Source organism: Colobus angolensis, unplaced genomic scaffold (genome assembly GCF_000951035.1).
Source record: "Colobus angolensis palliatus isolate OR3802 unplaced genomic scaffold, Cang.pa_1.0 Scaffold164, whole genome shotgun sequence".
NCBI lineage: Eukaryota > Metazoa > Chordata > Mammalia > Primates > Cercopithecidae > Colobus > Colobus angolensis.
This window is the reverse complement of record NW_012114755.1, coordinates 6,044,459-6,060,993: the sequence shown is the minus strand read 5'-3', so window position 1 is coordinate 6,060,993 and position 16,535 is coordinate 6,044,459. Positions and strand designations below refer to the sequence as shown.

The 16,535-nt window shown below is 37.6% G+C and overlaps 1 long non-coding RNA gene across 1 annotated transcript in view; it reads left to right on the top strand.

The window, feature by feature from the left end:
* The window catches only part of LOC105508618, a 54,519-nt gene extending 50,888 nt beyond the window's left edge, over positions 1-3,631 (top strand). The window contains exon 4 of the long non-coding RNA XR_001001302.1: positions 3,527-3,631. This is a non-coding gene — a long non-coding RNA (uncharacterized LOC105508618). The remainder of the gene's footprint in view (positions 1-3,526) is intronic.
* Positions 3,632-16,535: the final 12,904 nt, after the last annotated feature.

Here is a 16,535-nt window from a genome sequence, read left to right as displayed (position 1 = left end):
AATAAAAAAAAAACCACAAGTATACTGGCTACTTCAAATGGAGCACAGACTGAATAGTCAATAAGACATGGAAGGATGAAGCTGAAAAGGAAAGGGTCAATGATAATGAAGGTTTCAGGTGGAAGCAATAGGATGATGATGATGATGATGATGATGATGGAACCTAACATTTGTTGAGAGTTTCCTATAATATGCTAGGCATTTTTCCAATTGCTAGTACTTTATTCGTGTTCATAACAATCCCAGTAAGAAAGATTTTATCATTTTGCAGGTGGTGAAGTGTTTACCATTTTTCAAGTGATAAAATTGAGGCACAGAGCAGTTACAGAGTCTGCCCAAGGTCACGTAATAATCAATGTAAGTGCTGGAAATTGAAGCCAGGTGATCTAATTCCAGATCCTGTGATATTAACCACTACAGTAGAACTGCCTCCCTGGGAAACACAGTGATATTTCATTTAACTAAGAGAACTCAGGAGACATCCTATTAGGGCAGAAGATTAAAAAGGGGGGAAATACATGAATTGGAAGAAGATTCAAAGAAATGTGTGTTTCCTAGCACTTACTTCACTATCACAATTACATTTGATGCATTAGGGTGAGCATTATCTCCCTAACAAAAATGTAACATGGGTAAAAGATCCAAATGTTCAGAATGGACACTGTGTTATAGCACAGCAATACAACATATCAGGAAATTTTAACATATTATCAGAAGCAGAAATAAAATGATAGAAAACATTTTTCTGAGTTTCCCTTTGGACTTTCTTTTCAAATCTTTATCTTCACATTAGTCCATGGCATAGATTCCATGTTTTGCTCCTCTGCAACTTGCACAGGTGACAGCAGAGGCCTTGGCCAAGGAATGAAGGACTGCAGTATCACATTCCACATGGCTTTTTTTCTTCTTTATTAGTTATCCTACAGAGTCACCTTATCATCAGAAGGGGTTTTGTATGTTGCATCTCTTTCTTTTTAAAGTCTCTTTTAAGCACAGATCACCTCTATTTAGCACACACTCTTCTTTCATCACAACAGGACTCTTTTGAAAAAGTCACCTGTTCTCACTATTTTTACTCCTTAACTTCACTCTTCTATCCACAGTAATCTCCTTCCACCCCCCTATAGTAATGCAATTGCCCTGCCTAGATTACTAATGACACTCTCAGGGGTGGCTTCTGATATTAGTATAGTATTTGACATTATTTCCCAAAACTTTAGTGGTTTTTGGAAGCCCCTTCTGGCTTCTCTCTTGCCTCTGTAGTTTCTTATGTCCCAGTTTCCATTTTGAGCTCTGATTTCTCTGCCCATCATTTAAATAAGTGGTTTTCAAACAGGATATTATGGTGTCCTAAGAAAGGGATGCCATGGAATAAAGACTTTGATAGGTGGTCTTAAAGATGAATCCCACTGATCTCTATAGTATTCATGTCCTTGAGTAATCTCCTCTTCATGAGGGTCAACTGGACTTACTGACTCTGATATAGTTTGCCTCTGTGACCCCACCCAAATCTCATCTTAAATAGTACTTCCACAATTCCCACATGTATGTACTTCCATAATTCCCACATGTTGTCCCACAATTGCATCTGCTGGGGGTAATTTGAGTAATGGGGGCAGTTTTCCCCAGACTCTTCTTATGGTAGTGAACAAGTCCCATGAGATCTGATGGTTTTATCAGGGGCTTCCACTTTTGCATCTTTCTCATTTTCTCTTGCCACCACCATGTAAGAAGTGCCTTTCACCTCCTGCCATGATTCTGAGGCCTCCCCAGTCATGTGGAACTGTAAGTTCAATTAAACATCTTTTTTCTTCCTAGTCTCAGGTATGTCTTTATCAGCAGTGTGAAAACAGACTAATACAAACTCCCTTCTAACAACTGGAATACCACAGATGTGATATGATGTCACTTCTGAGATTAGCCTATGAAAGGACTGTAGCTTCTGTCTCTTGGATTGCTCATTCTGGAGAAGCCAGCCATCATACTGAAGGTCCATGTGACAAGGGACAGAGGCCTGACAAAATGCATGTGAGTGAGCTTGCAAGAGGGTCCTCTGCAAGATAATCCTTCAGATGAGACCACAAACATAGTTGACAACTGGACTGCAATATAATAAAACACCTTGAGACAGAGGCACTCAGCTAAGCCTAACCCAGATTCCTGACCCATGGAAACTGCAAAGTAATAAATATTTGTTGTTTTAAGCTGCTAAATTTGGGGTTGATTTGTTATACAACAATAGACAATAATACAGGACCCTACGTGTTAGGCTTCATCATTCAGGTCATCTTTAATATCTTACTTTCACTCCCCACTATTCTTCCAATAGTCATTTAAGATTCCCTAAAATTTACTCTCTTAATATACTTTGGATTTATATCCCTTATTTCTACTATCACTCTGTTAGTTCAGGCCACCATGACTTCTGCCTTGATTATTTTAACACACCCGTAGATAGTCTACCCACATCTATACAATATAGAGGTGAAGAGCTCAGGTTCTTATTTCAGACTACCAAGTCCGAATTCAACCTCTGCTACTTACTATGTAAGTAATATTAGACAAATCATTTAACCTCTCTCCTTAGTTATATCATCTATAAAATGGGAATATTAATATTAACAGTACTTACTTCATGGTGTGGTTCTAGCATATTAGCTTTTGCTTGTAACATGCTTAGAACATTGTCTGGTATAGTGAAAGCTCTGAATAAATGCTGTAGTTATTGAAAGGGAGTCTAACATAATGGTAAGAACATGGACAGCCAGCCTGTTAGATTTGAGTTGTTATTCTACCATTCATTATCTGAGTAAACCTGGAAAAATTGCTTTATAGCTCTGTGTCTCCATTTCTTTATCTGTAAGACAGAGATAATAATAGTACTCAAGAATAAAATTGTTGTGAGGATTACATGAGTTAGTGCCTAAAAAGCAGGCTGAAAAAGACTGGCATTCAACATTACCAAGTGTTTTCAATTATTACTATTGCTGATCATTCTGCTGCTTTTTGATTCATTTATTACCTTACAAAAGTGATATTTCTTAACATCAGATCTGATTATAGCATTCTCCTGTTTAAACCTCTGTGATGGTCCATCCATTAGCCCCTATGTGGCCTAACAGAACCTTCATAATCTGGCAAAACTCTCAAACCTCACACTTCTCCACTCTTCCCCACTAAACCTTAAACTCCAATCAGACTAAGCTGCTCGACCTTCCTCAGATGAGCCATGTTCTCCTATATTTCGCTATCATTGCAAATGCTCTTTTCTAGCATAAATACCCTTTCTACTCTACTGCCCTGGCTAACTCCCACTCATTCTTTCAAAATTCCATTAATAGTATTATATTTCACAGGAATCTTCTCTAACCATCACTGACATTCTTTGCAATACACATGTATACACACACTAACACATACGTAGGTGGATCCTCCCTTAAGCACCCATAGTTCTCTGTGCACACCTGAATATCTAATATCTAAGAGATTGTAACTAACTATGAACATTTCCATTTCTCTCCACTAGACATGAACTACGGAGTCCCCATCCAAGGCAGTGAACAAGAACATCCGGAACATTGTAGGCACTCAATAAATATTTCATCAACAAATAAATGAGGGCTCTAATTTACCATTTCCTTTGAGAAGCCATATGAACTTCCTTTATTGTGTTCCTACAGTTGACTTTTGTGGCACTACTTTGATATGGGGGTGGCAAAAACTAAAAGGGTTCTTCGTAAAGATCAAATAAGAACATGCTTTCTAGACAACTAAGAACGCTGAGAGGTTCCAGAGACTTTGCACCCATGTGTTCAACCCAAGTCAGGGGAATGAAGTCATAACAATCTCTTTAAGCCCGTATGTTCCATAGCTTTGAGAAGGTGCATACCTAGCTAGAGTCTCTTATTTTAATTCCCCATTCCCACAATGTACTACAAGAATTTGGGACAAGGCACAGTGGCTCACGCCTGTAATCCCAGCACTTCAGGAGGCCAAGACAAGCAGATCACGAGGTTAAGAGATCAAGACCATCCTGGCCAACATGGTGAAACCCTATCTCCACTAAAAATATACAAAAATAAGCTGTGTGTGGTGGCACATACCTGTAGTTCCAGCTACTCAGGAGGCTGAGGCAGGAGAACCACTTGAACCTGGGAGGCAGAGGTTGCAGTGAGCCGAGACCACACCACTGCACTCCAGCCTGGCGAACAGAGCAAGATTCCATCTCAAAAAAAAAAAAAAAGAATTTGTATGAAATTGAAAGCGTTTGAGTACTTCAGACAAAAGCCTCAGACCAAAAACTCCAATGTGGTAGGTTTTGTATCTCATCTTTCAACAACTCTCTAAGTAGGCAGGTGGCCTTGTATTGGTACTCCATTAGCCAGACAGTGTATTGATTTCCAAATGTGGGGAGGGTCAAGGTCTGAATCACTTCAAAAGTACCAAGAAAAATAAGTAAAGAGACCAAAGAGTTTCTTGTCTTTTCAGATTTAATCAAGGAACTGCTAAGTCCCTCGTTCTTAAGAACTTATAACAATGAGGAAGTTATGCTTTTTTCTCTCCCAATACCACTTGCTCTTTTTATATATCCTGAAAAAGGAAAATAACTAATGAGAAATGACATGTACTGCTGACGGAAATGGGAAAAACTGTCGAGGTCTCACCAAAAAATGAGCAGTGTCGGTGTTACTAATAAGATCTCCCACTGAATTCCCTCATTTCATAAAGGTTCTATCTATGTGAGATGAGCAAAGATTTTTTTTTTTTCAAACAGAGTCTATGTTCTATAACTAGGATAGAGAAATGAAGGGAAAATATACCTGTAAAACTGACTTAAAAAATAAAGAAAAGCTCTCCCTAAATTTGTAATACAGAGAAATTGAATCAATTTTTAAGAGTGTATTTTCATTACTAGAGTAAGTAGATCAGGGTAAGAGTGACAGACAGTATTTGCATTTTTTTGCATTATATACATAGTGAGATCTCTGGCATTTCCTTTGACACAAATAATTTTCCCACAGACGTTTGCTTGAAGTTTCTATGCTACTGCACAAATGGAAAATAGAAGTAATAAGCAAGTGATTGGAATGTTTTATGTAAGAAAATACAACTCATAAAAAGTGATGGCAAATAGCAAACTAAAGTGTTGATCAGACTAAGAAACGATATTTTCAATTTAAGTTAAAAACTAAGAAATGTGTCCAATAAAGAATATAGAGAGCTACGCAGTGTAATTCAACTCACTCTGTACCATAAAACCACTCTAGAATATAGAGGGAAAGGAGTTAATGCTTTTCAAAAAATGCTTTGCACTCTTATCTTCAAATCAGTGATATATCCTTGCTAAATGATCTCCCTGTAGAAGATACTGACTTTATTAGATCTCAAATGATAATATTAATGAAAGCCAGTCTTGCCTGGAGAGGATATTATCAAGATATTTATTCGGCAAGAGGATGATATCATAGATGATAGAAAGGACAGTGGAGGAACAGACAAGGGTACTGAACAGATATGCGACAGAAAAGGATATACAAGTGGCCACTTGGCACATGAAGAAGCTGTTCATCAGGGACATGCAACTTGATAAACAATGCCATGCCACTATGCACCCACAAGAATAGCAAAATTTTAAAGGACTGACCATAACAAGTGTTGGTGAGAATATGGAGCAATTAGTACTCTCATATATGGTGGTGAGAATATTAAATTATACACTTTGGACAAAAGTTCTGAGAGTTTCTTATAAAACTGAATATACATTTTATGATTCTTCACACCAAGATAATTACCCAAGATAAATAAAAATGTATGTTTACAAAATGCCTTAATAAAAATTGCTTACAGCAGCTTCATTTATAATTAGCCAAAACCTGGACAGAATCAGAATCAACAGAGTGTTTTAGTAAACTGGTTCACGTGATTGTGGGGCTAGCAAGGCCAAAGTCTGTAGGGCAGGCCAGCAGGCTGGAAACTCAGGCACAAGTTGATGCTGCAGTCATAATGCTGAATTTCTTCTTCAGCAAAGCTCAGTTTTTACTCCTCAGGACTTCAACTGATTGGATGAGGCCCAAAGACATTAGTCAGAATAATATGTTTCACTTAGAGTCAATTGATTGTAGATGATAAATATATACACAAAATACCTTCACGGCAACATCCATATTGGTGTTTGAGTAAATAACTGGGTACTATGGCCTGGCCAAGTTGATACATACAACTAACTATACAGAGGCCTTGCATAAGATACTATACTGTCTGATTTTATTTATTTAAAATTCTAGGAAAAGGAAAACTAACCTAGAGAAGCATCAAATTAGAAGAAAGTTTGCCTCTTGGGGTTGAGGGAGGAGTGATGAGAAAAGAACATGAGAAAACTTTCTATGGTGATGGTAAGTTTCTATGTATTGAGAGGAGTTTGAGTTACACAAGTATGTGTATGTATGAAACATCAGTGAATGCACACTTGAGATTTGTTGATTTTATTTTGTAAATTTTATAACAAAATAAAAAATCTGTAAACAACATTCAAATCTATTTAATAATACATGTGATGATGTATTTAGGGAGAAAAGTACTGATATAAAATGAGACTGATGGATGGATGTAGCATTGAAGACATAGATAAGTAATAAGGTGAGTATAGTAGAATGTTTATGGCAAGAGTATAGGTCAGGAGTTCATAGAGGTTCACTGTAAAATGCTTTTAGTTTTGTTGTATGTCTAAAATTATCACAACAAAATGTTGGGAAAACAAACCAATCTCTCAAAATAAGTTATACATATATTTTCTTCAACCAACTGGAAAGCAGCATTTTATCAGTGGTGAAAACCATCTAATTTGGGATTAAGTGACCAGGTTTCAAATCCCAGCTCTGCAATTATGCTGGTTATACAGCCTCTACTATGCTATTTAATATCTCTAAGACCTAGTTTGATCATTCATAAAATGTGAATAGCAAATGGGATTTGCACATGTGGGTGCACGTGTGTGACCAAAGTATTTAGTGTGGTATATATTAGGTGATCAATGTGCTTTGTGGCACGATTATCATAATATTGCCTGAAGTGACTTTTCTCCACACTTTTCCAGTGACCAAAATGGCCGAGCGGTCTCTTCTGCTTGACTAACCTTTAGACAGGTTCCTTCCTGACTTTAGGTCCCTGACTTCTATTTTATTAGAGGGTTTGCTTTAGAAAGCTTGTAAGTGTAAATCCTTCCTCTGCCTTTTAGAAATGTAAATCTTCTCCCAGTCTCTTGCCAATTTTATGACCCAGGAATGTCTTTCTTTAGGATCTGAGAGCCATGTATTTGAAACACAATCATCAAGGAAAATAGAGCCCCTATCTCCCCTATCTCATAGTCTCTCTTGGGAGAGCAGGAGCCTAACTTTGGTGGGCAGTTTGTTCCATGCAGTGCAACAACATCCTATCACATAGATATGAGAAGTTTGTTTTCTCTTTTGGACAAAGCCAATTGGCAAACATCGGTGGCCTATGACTTATCTCTAATGTCCCACAGTACTTTTCCACTAGCTCATCCCAGCACTTAAAACCCCTCCCTCCTTTTGTTTCAGTGGAGGTGAGTTCAGACTGAGTTCTTTCCTCTTTTGCCTATTTAGATAGACTGAATCAAATCATCTTTGCCTGTTTAACTTTGTCCCATGCAATTTTTTCTTTGACATAGGGTAATTGTTACTTATCCTTTTAAGGGTCAGCTTATATGTCACCATTTTAAGGAAGCTTTAGCATCCTCCACATTACCTTCCTCACAAAGATTTGATTGCCTTCTTCACTCTCACAATACTTGGTAGTTGCTTCAAATAAGATATATTTGTTTTTGTTTATCTGCTTCATCTCCCACACTGGGAGTTCCTTGATATGCGAGTACTTCTTGCATCTCTCTATCTCAGCTTCCAGAACAACCATTATTCCATAATAAACATCAATTAATGGTGGCTGAATGAATAAATAATCAAATGAACAAAGATATCAGGTCCAGTTCTTGCCATAACACGACGCTGAGCAAAGGATGACCAGAAGGCTAGCAACTGCTTATTTAATGTCTGACGGATCTGAGGCAATCACAAAGAACACATTATCTGATAAATGTAAAACAAACAATCTGTACTGAGCAAGTGGGAAAAGAATATCCATCCTTCTCTTGGAATGCATCTCATTTTATGCCGTCTAATAGTTTCTAGCATTTTTGGATTTTAAACATCTCCCTACCACTAAGCTACACTTTTGGTTTAACAAACTTATACATATATGTGTTAAAGCATTTTTATTTTCTTTTAGATAAGGAATAACATTACATCGTAGCTCAACTGCTTAAGCTATAAGTGTGCTAAACTGAATGTTAGAGCGTTGTGAGTTACATGTTTGCCTTGACAGTGTTTTTCTAAAAAAGAATACAATAACCTCAGTCTTCTATGCCTGGAAGTTTGTGCATACCAGGAAAAGGCAGATTTCAAAGCTAATAGAACACATAGTTTCACCACATACACAAGTAACACAGGCTACATTTATTGGGTGCTAGGTAGTAGGAAAGTATTGAGCTAAGCACTTTATAAGCATTATTTTATTTAAACACCAATTCTGTGATTCAGATATTATGTTATTTTTACTGACCAAGCTCATCTTGAAATCTTCCTTTGCTCACTTTGTCCTATCCATGTGACCTCCTTTCTATTCTTGAATTTCCCACCTCTGAGCTTTTGTATTAGCTGTTTTCTCCATCAGAACTCTTTTTTTCTCCTGCAAGTCTTCCTTTGGCTGGTTCCTTCTCATCCTTCATGTCTCAGCTTAAATCTCATCTTCTTACAGAGGCTTTTCCTGACCACCCATGCTAGAGTCGCTGCCTACTCTCCCCAAATCAATTGATAGCCCTTCCCCTTGAAGTATCTTTATTATATCAGTGGTTCTCAAAGTGTGCTCTACAGCCCTGTGAGAATCTCAGGCTCTTTGGGGGCATATGTGAGGACAACCGTATTCTCATAATAATACTGAGATCTTATCTGCCTTTTTTGCTGTATCTACATTTGTACTAATGGTGTAAAAGCAATAAGAAAATAAGTAAATAAGAACCTTGGTGCCTTGGCATGAATCAAGGCATTGGCCCCAAGCTGTGCTAGTGGTCACTGTGTGTTTCACCACTATGCAATTCTAGATACAAGACAAGCAATCCCATTACTGGGTATATACACAAAGGATTATAAATCATTCTACTATAAAGACACATGCACACATGTGTTTATTGCAGCACTATTCACAATAGCAAAGACTTGAAACCAACCCAAATGCCCATCAATAATAGACTGGATAAAGAAAATGTGACATATATACACCATAGAATACTATGCAGCCATAAAAATGGTGGAGTTCCTGTCCTTTGCAGAGATATGGATGAGGCTGGAAACCATCATTCTCAGCAAACTAACACAGAACCAGAAAACCAAACACCACATGTTCTCGCTCGTAAGTGAAAGTTGAACAATGAGAACATATGGACACAGGGAGGGGAACATCACACACCAGGGCCTATTGGGGAGTGGGGGGCTAGAGGAGGAATAGCATTTGGAGAAATACCTAATGTAGATGATGGGTTGATGGGTGCAGCAAACCACCATGACACATGTATATCTATGTAACAAACCTGCACATTCTGCACGTGTATCCCAGAACTTAAAGTATAATAATAACAAAAAAGAATGAAAAACAAAAAGCGTCACTTAAGAATTTCCTTGACATAATAGTAAAATCTATTACTTTTATTGTACCTCCACCCTTAAATACACATCTTTTCAATACTCTATGTGATGAAATGGGAAGTACACATAAAGTGATTTTGCTGCACAACAAAGACAATGATTATCTCAAAGTAAAGCACTTATGTGATTGAGTTGAGAACTGAAAACTGAATTAACCATTTTTCATGGAGCAGCATTTTATTCAAAAGAACAACTGAAAAACTTGAGTATTTGGCAGACATTTTCTAAAAAATAAACAAAGTGAGTCTGTCGTTTCAAGAAAAACAAGTGACAGTATTTGTTGCCAGTGATAAAATTTGAGTTTTCCAACAAAAATTAGAATTTTGGAAAATCTGTATATGCCATCATGAGCTTGAAAGCTTCCCAACGCTTAAGACTTATCCGATGATAACACTGGTCATATTAACAAATGTTTTCTGATATTTTAAAATGAAATATGTCAAAATTTGGAAGATGTGCATAATTCAGTAAACTAATACTTTCCACATGGCCAATACTTGATGGTACAAGATCATAAATGCATAAAAGATTTATTCAGAGTGCAAGGCCGACCACTGGTTTTTAATGTAACAAAGTATGAAAAGTTCATTGATATGATTTTAGACTTCACATTGTAATTAACATTAAGGAAACAACCACTTGTCAAGTTGTAATGTAGTGTTGGGGAACAGCCACAATTACCTGAAAATGCGATTATAGTAGTCTTCCCTTTTCCAACTACTTATCTGTGTGAGGCTGGATATTCTTTTTTAATATTTATTTTTTAGACCCAGGGTCTTGCTCTGTTGCCCAAGCTGGAGTGCAGTGGTGCAATTATGACTCAGTGGTGATTCAAGCTCCTGGGCTCAAGCCATCCTCCCATTTCAACCTCCCGAGTAACTGGACTACAGTCACGTGCCACGATGCTGTTTTTTTTTTTTTTGCTTTTTTTTGTTTTTAATTTTTATATCGACAGAGTTTCACTATGTTGATCAGGCTGATCTCGAACTCCTAGATTCAGGTGATCTTCCTGCCTTGGCCTCCCAAAGTGCTAGAATTACAGGCATTAGCCACCATGCTATATTCTGTTATGCATATATTAAAGAGACTTGCAAAAATGTGGAAAATGACACACTTCCCACTAATTTGTTTTTAATTTGTAAACTATAGTCATTTTCAATGAAAAATGTTTTTATGTTAACACGTAATGGGATAATTCTTGTTATTTTTGGATAAATTAATAATTTAAAATTTTTATTTTAGTTTTTAATATGATAAATATCAATAGATACAACCTATACAAACAAAATTTCCTTTGGATATTTTGTAATTTAAGATTTTTCAAAGTTCCAAGACAAAAAAATTAAGGATCAGTCATTTATAGCAGATATCACCAGCTTACATTCTATTCTATATTTTTAGTTTTTGTTTATTGTCTATCTCCATCTATCAGATTATTAGCCATGAGAAGAGGGCTATATCTGTCTTGTTTGTTAATATCTTCTGTGCCTAAAAGAGTGACTGGCATATACTAGGTGCTTCATAAAAATATTTGTTGACATGAATGAATCTTAATTTTAAGGATGAAGAAATGACATCTGAAACAGGTTTTCAGTTATGTACCTAAGGTCACATCACTAGTAAGTGGCTGAGGAAGCATTCAAATACAGCTTTGTCTAATTTCAAAGCTCATGCACTTAGTTAAATTATTCAATGAAATTGCCTCTGCAGTGAGGATTTGGAGGTGGTCTTATCACAGCAATATTTAGCCTTAATGTCAAAAGACTTGTAGTCTTTACAAACTTCTATAGTATTTTGTCTTAGACATGAAATTATTATAAAACTACAAAGAACTTTAGAGGGTATTTATTTCAACTTCTCATAGAGTTGGGTCATACAGTTACTTATTTATACAACTAAGGGACTGAGCCCCAGAGCTTCCATCCATATCCATGAGGGCAATATGTTGTGGAAACAAAGTCATGAGAATCACATGAAGTTACTTTCATTTCTTCTGCCTCATCCCAGATTTCTTTTCTAAAATCCCAGATGATAAGGAAAGGCATGGAAGAAATGGAGCCTGGCCTGCTAAATTGAGGGCTCTGACTTTCTGACCCCAGCAAATCTAGTTTTCCATCGCTGACCATTAGGCCACACATCCTTCAGAGGTGTGCCTTGATCAATGACACCCAGCTACACAAAGCAGGCCCTGCCCTCTGAGTGACCACTTCATCTAAAATGGATGCACATTCTAGCTTTTCCTGCACTAGGCAAGGTGCAGTGTATAGGTCTTTAGAGACCAAGGTCCTTTGGTAAGTAAGGCCCTTGCCAAGTCTCTCTTGTAATTGAATTGCTTTTCCTTTACATTGGATACTTAAACCAACAAATAAAAATGTTTTATTTCCAAATCATTTCAAATGTTGTAAGGCAGCAACCAGAGCAAATGTGACTCAAATCATCACTAAAGAATATGTTCATGGCAATGTGCACATGAAACATAGCTGAGTAGTTGTAGAATATAATAAAAAAGGGCACTGTGCCTCCCATACTTTGCTGTCACAGTGCTCAGGGCAATACCTATTTCACACCAATTCCAATGCCCAGGGAAACACCTGTGATCAGTGCTGGCTTTAAGCAATGAGTGGCTACTTAGGGTGGTAAGCTCCCCAGCTTCTAGCATAGAGCAGATGATCAATAATCATTGAATGACTAATTTTCCACAATGTCAGTACATATTTCAAGCATTCACCATGAGTACGGCCCCTCTAATCTGGAAACAATATGCTTGTGCTGAAGACCCAACAAATCCTGCAGTCTGTAGCACAGAAGGTTAAATTCATAAATCCTGGAGGTTTATGTACTTCTGTTTGTAAAGATGATAATATTTTACCTGTAGAGAGATGTTACATCCAGATCACTGCCGTCAGATGAAAATATCGGCTTAGCCTACAGCCCTACTACAAAATATAAAATCGTAATGTCTAGAGAAAACAAACACATTGTCATTTGGAGGGAGGGGTGTGGTTAGGAAAGCAATAGATAAGCCAGATAATTAAGTCAAATTGACTTAATAGAAGGTTTAAAGTATCCTAATTGCTACTGTCTGAATGTGTTTCCCCCAAATTCATGTGTTCAAAACTAATCACCATTGTGATAGTATTAGGAGGTAGGACCTTGGGAGGTGATTAGGTCATTAGAGACAAACTTTCATGACAGGATTAATGCCCTTATAAAAGAGGCCTCAGATGAAGGTTGGGGTGAAATCGCAGCATACAGCAGATGCTACAAGATTGTACTACTGCACTCCAGAGCAAGACTGTCTCAAAAAAAAAAAAAAAAAAAGAGGCCTCTGAAAGCTGTCTTGCACCTTCCACCATGTGAAGGACACAGCAAACAGTTGCCATCTATGAGCCAGAAAAGGGGCCCTCACCAGACACTGCATCTGCTGGTGCTTTGATCCTGGACTTGCCAGCCTCCAAAACCATGAGAAATGGATGTTTGCTTATAAGCCATCCCATTTATGGTATTTTCTTATAACAGTCTGAATGGACTAAGCACAAATTATTGCATTTTGTAGTTATTTTTCCCCACCCTTGCTATTACTCTTTTATTTCTGTATTTCAATATATGTATTATCCAGACATTAGCACAAACTAAGTGCTTAATAATTTTTGTTGAATTAACTTAATACACTGGTTCTCCCATTATGGTTTGAGGATCCCTGGAGGCAATGGTGTGCTGGAGCAGCTTCTGTCATCTCTTAAGGACCCACTGTCAAATTTTATTTTTTACTATTATTTATTTTAGTTTAGTTTAGTTCAGTTTTTTGAGACAGAGTCTTGCTCTGTCACCTAAGCTGGAGTGCAGTGGTGCGATCTAGGCTCACTGCAAGTTCTGCCTCCCTGGTTCACAGCATTCTCCTGCCTCAGCCTCCCAAGTAGCTAGGACTACAGGTGCCCTCCACCACACCTGGCTAATTTTTTTTTTTTTTTTTTTTGTATTTTTAGTAGAGACAGGGTTTCACTGTGTTAGCCAGGATGGTCTTGATCTCCTGACCTCATGATCTGACTGCCTCGACCTCCCAAAGTGTATATTTTATTTTATTTTAAGTTCCAAGATATATATGCAGGCTGTGCATGTCTGTTACATAAGTAAACATGTGCCATGCTGGTTTGCTGCACCTATCAACCCATCACCTCGATATTAAGCCCCACATGCATTAGTTATTTATCGTGATGCTCTCCCTCCCCCAAACCCCAACAGACACCAGAGTGTGTTGTTCCCCTTCCTGTGTCCATGTGTTCTCATTGTTCAGCTCCCACTTATGAGTGAGAACATGTGGTGTTTGGTTTTCTGTTCCTGTGTTAGTTTGCTGAGGATAATGGCTTCCAGCTCAATCCATGTCCCAGCAAAGGACATGATCTTGTTGCTACTTATGGCTGCATAGTATTCCATCATACACATGTACCACATCTTCTTTATCCAGTCTATCACTGATGGACATTTAGGTTGATTCCATGTCTTTGCTATTGTGAATAGTGCTACAATGAACATACACATGCATGTATCTTTATAATAGAATAATTTATATTCTAATATCCCGAATCTACAAGGAACTTTAACAAATTTACAAGAAAAAAAAATACCCTATCAAAAAGTGGGCAAAGGACATGAACAGACACTTCTCAAAAGAAAACATTTATATGGCCAACAAACATGAAAAAATACTCAACCTCACTGATCAATAAGGAAATGCAAATCAAAACCACAATGAGATACCATCTCACACAAGTCAAAATGGCGATTATTAAACAATCAAGAAACAACAGATGCTGACGTGGCTGTGAAGAAAGAGGAACACTTTTACACTGTTGGTGGGAATGCAAATTAGTTCAACCATCGTGGAAGACAGTGTGGCGATTCCTGAAGGATCTAGAACCAGAAATACCATTTGACTCAGCAGTCCCCACTGTCAAATTTTAAAGAATTTTGTGAGTCAGTCCTTAAACATAATCATTATTAAAAAGTATATTATAAAAACATTCAATTAAACAAATTATATTAACATAAAGATAATAAATATTCACAACCCATCATTTCCTAATCATTTTACTACAATCTTGTTAGGCTCCTGCAGTTATTTCTAGCTATTGTATTTGTATGGTAGAAACACTATACAATAATGTGCTACTGCCTGTCTTTTCCCAACTTTGCATTATCAGTCATGTTGGGAGTATTTACACCAGAGAAATTGGCAGTGCTACAAAGTGGCCTTTCTCTCCTTCAATAATGAACTAGTTTTTAAAACACTGTCCACAAGTGGAGCAGCACACCACTTACTGAGAGTTCTCAAGAATCTTTCTGGTACTAGGTCCTCTCTTTTTGTATGAGTGGCTAGATTTCTTCATGCATGTTAATCAAAGTAACACACTAAAACAGATTGAATGCAGAAGCAGAGATGAGACTCTGACTATAAGTTCCACATTAGTTTTCAAAAAATGGAAAACTCTTCTCATTAATTTTCCTCATAAAAATGAGTTATTTGGGTTATCACATAATGTTTTACTGCTATTTTAAAATGAATTAGTATTTTTATTCCTAATTTTGCATTTTAGTATGATAAATAGTGATAGATACAACTCACAAAAACGAAAGTCCTTGGGGTCCTTAATAATTTAGAGTGTGAAGGAGACTGAGATCAAAAGTTTTCATTTTTCAATGCAGTTAATTCCACACTTCGCTTTTACTGACTTAGCGTAGTTAAACCAGAAAAGCAGGTCTGAATTCTTATGGCTTTGCGACCTTGGTAAGTTAATTCTTTACCTCTTCAAATTTTCATTTCTCCATCTGTGAAAAGGCAATGTTGGAAAAGATTTTGTCTCAATGAATCATTTTTTTTTAGCTTTTAGCTTCTGTAACTACAAGAATTATAAACGAGCTTTGCTCCTAGCTTGAGGGCAGTACAATTATTTCTGCTTTGTCATCCTTTTTATACCTCCAAATCCCATCATCATGTCTTTAACAATCTGTTCTGCCTAAACTCCTCCCCCCCCCAAAGATTTTTCATTGGATTACATCACTGTGCAGTAATTACAGAATTTACTGTTTCCAGTTGTCAAAAAAAAAAAAAAAAAAAAAACAGTTCTGCACTAAACTGCATGCATGCAGCACATACAAAACACAGTGCAGACCAAGAAAATGCCAGTTTAGTGTCACCCCATCCATCAGGTGGAAAAATGAAATGCCTAAAGCAGGCACTGCGACCGAATTTAACAAAGCATACTATTACTCAGGCCCTGCCTTGCATCTCCTCACTGCAGCGGAGTGAAATAGAAAGACATGTGTTGCCTGTGCAGTTTCTCTTTTCTGTGAAAACACCACGGATTGCTATGTGCTTGGCGTCCTTAACGAATGTGTGAATATGTGTCTTAATTCCAGGTTAGTGCGCGTCTGCTTTGCCTCCGAAATCACTGCGGCAGAATACAAACAATGTATAAAATAAAAAGCCTTTGCCAAGTGCGCCAAGACTACAGCCTTCCCTTACGAATCACATCTGCGTCTCCTTTCCCTTTACGCACCCGCAGTACGATCAACATGTGAAATCGCACCCCAGTCTGCCGGGAATTTGATTTCCACTTCCCCTCCCAACATCAAACCACCACGAAAACCAACCCTTCCGGGCGCGAAGCTGCACGTAAGGCGGGGAAGGCCAAGAGACTGCGTGGCGAGCGCGCACTGTGGGGCGCGCCTGCCTCCCGCCGCAGACCCGAGAGTGAACTGCGC